Here is a 2656-nt window from a genome sequence, read left to right on the forward strand (position 1 = left end):
AAAAAAAAAAAGTAATGACCCCTTCTCTCCCCAGTCACCCCTCTCTGTCCCAGCCACGGACTGCCAAAAGGACCAACACATCTGCATGGGAAGAAGGACAGCCAGAGTGCTCTTCAGAAGTGAGGGCACCACACTTCGTCTCGCCAGCTTTGGACATGCAGTGAGGAGAGCACAGTCCCCGGAAAAGGACATCACGCTCAGAAAGTTGAAGGACTTGACAAGATGGGCTGACACTGTGGCTGCAACAGTGGGTTCACACAGACGAACAATTGTTCGGGTGGCACAAGACCTGGCAGTAGTTTGGTCTGTTGTGTGTGGTCCCTATGAATCTGAACCAGCTCCAAGGCACCAACAACGACAACAGCCCTTTGTCACTTGGTTTCCTGCATCTAAGTCACACCTTTTGGTGGTGTTGGTCACCGTCAGAGTCATTTCCAACTCACAGGGACCCCGTGTGTGCTAAGCAGATCTGCCCTGTTGAGTTTCCAAGGCTGTAAATGTTTACAAGTAGATTGCCAGGCCTGTCTCCTGAACCACCGCTGGGTTGCTTCCAGCCACAGCCTTTCATATAATAGTTGGGTACCAACCTATTTGTGCCACCTAAAGATTCCATGTTGCCCCCACCTCCCTGGAGGTATGCAGCCAAGTCAGATAGACACAGGAGTTGCCAAGCAGACATATAGACAGGCACTTTTTCAAGGTGGACAATCAAAGGCATTGATTGCTTTCTCTACGAGTCTCTTGCAACTGGAAAATTCTCCGCTTGGGGCTAGAAACAAGACCATGGGGGATTTAAATAAGGTTCCAGAGTCAAGAAAATCTTTTTACATTAAAAATAAAATTTCACCTGGCTTCAAATGTAGTAAACAATACACTCTAGAAAGAACTACTTGAGAACAAATAAAGAAACTAACTCACCCCAAGTAGGTGAAAATCTGCAATAGTAACTCTACCTATAATCTTTTAAAACCTATTTCATTCACCAAATACACCTAAATAAGAATGTCTGACTGGTTTCCACAGAAAATGCAATGTGTCCCCAAAGAGAGACCATACTCAGAGTCCAATTTCTGAGTCCCAAGCCCTCAGGTTGATGAATGTAAGCCCTGTCGATATAAACTACTCAAGCACTGAGATCAGCAACTCTAAAAGCATTCATTTGTTCAAACAGTCTGTTCTCTACCCAAAGTTGAATGTATTTATAGAGGACAGAAAAATCAGCAATATGCTTCCAACTTCCTTTCCTACCTGACATCTCTGAAAATAGACTGGGATACTAAGATTTCCCCAGCTCCAAATGCTGGCAGGTAGGACAGAAGGTAGGAGGCCCTGGTGGCACAGATTGCTAGGTCCTTGGCTACTCACCAAAGACAGTGTTAGTGGTATGAAGCCTCCCAGAAGCACCTGGCGGCAAGCTTCTAAAGGGTCAGGGTGGGGTGGACACCAGGGGAACCCAACTGGATGGCAACTAGTTAGGGCCGGAAGTAAAAGTTCTGTGTTCGTTCTCAGGGGGATACATTACACATAAGGGACCACGCTGCTCTTCAAAAGGCACACTAGCTGTCAACACCACCTAAAAACAAAGAAATCATGAAGCTGCAGGGCTCTGTCACCCCCTCATCAGTTATCAGAAGATTAGTCACTGTCACATGATGACTGGGCTTTTTTTGTTAGTTTGTTTGGACATGATTTAAAAAGTAAGAAATAAGCCATTTTAAGCTATGGTCTTTTTCTTTTCTTTTGCATTGTGAAATCCCATCTAAAACATGAAACCTACAAGTGGGCTGTGACTTACACTTTCTGTTCTACCTGAAAAAAAGGAAGATTAGGTAGAGATACTTATTTTAGAATCAGGTGATGTCAAAAATCCAAATGTTAAGGTTTTCCCTCTACTCGCTGCTAGATGCACATTTAGAAGAATTCATTTCGAATTATAACAAAGCAGTAAATGGGATTTTTACAAATAATTATACTCTCACATAAAATTCAGAGTGAGAGAGGATGTACTGTTTTGATAATTTACCACTAAACCAAAGCAAAACAATCAAGTATTAACTTCTGCACTACGCTCCAATCACACCACCTAGTTCTAAACGAGACCGACGCATGCTGTTTAATGAACAGAGAAACTTTATCATCGAAGGCGTAAGCTCACGGGCGGAGGCCTCATTCAATTCTAGCACCAAAATGTGTAGACATTACACTAATCAAAGGTGAAATAGCAGTGAGAGGGTTTGGGAAACGTTAGAAAAAGTTAAGCTATTAACTTTGGGAGTTGGGCAAAACTGTGCCACATACTAATCTCCTTCCTAACTGCAGAGCCGGAGGCTTGGGGGAGGAAGAGGGGTCTACCGTGAAGTGAAGCGCCTACCAGAGTGGTGAACTCACAGGGTAAGCCCTGCTGCTTTCGGCTGGTGCCACAGGAATAGCGTCAGAAAGGGTTACTATTTATTCCTCACCACGGTTCCTGATGTACATTTTGAAATGGACTCGCATTAAAGGGCTGTCCAGATCACCTCTCTTAAGTACCTGCTCTACTCAGTTTCAGACAGGAAGGAGCCACATCCTAAGCAGTGTAGAGAACCATAATGGGAAAAGAAAGAGAAAGAAAGAAAGGAAGGAAGGAAGGAAGGAAGGAAGGAAGGAAGGAAGGAAG

At 44.1% G+C, this 2656-nt stretch overlaps 1 protein-coding gene across 1 annotated transcript in view; it reads right to left on the reverse strand.

Moving 5' to 3' along the window:
• The window catches only part of DAPK1 (death associated protein kinase 1), a 232822-nt gene that overhangs the window by 222487 nt on the left and 7679 nt on the right, over positions 1 to 2656 (reverse strand). The gene's annotated exons all lie outside the window — the stretch shown is intronic.

Source organism: Echinops telfairi, unplaced genomic scaffold (genome assembly GCF_000313985.2).
Source record: "Echinops telfairi isolate 266 unplaced genomic scaffold, ASM31398v2 ScPeMD7_27;HRSCAF=92, whole genome shotgun sequence".
In the NCBI taxonomy this organism is placed as follows: Eukaryota; Metazoa; Chordata; class Mammalia; order Afrosoricida; family Tenrecidae; genus Echinops; species Echinops telfairi.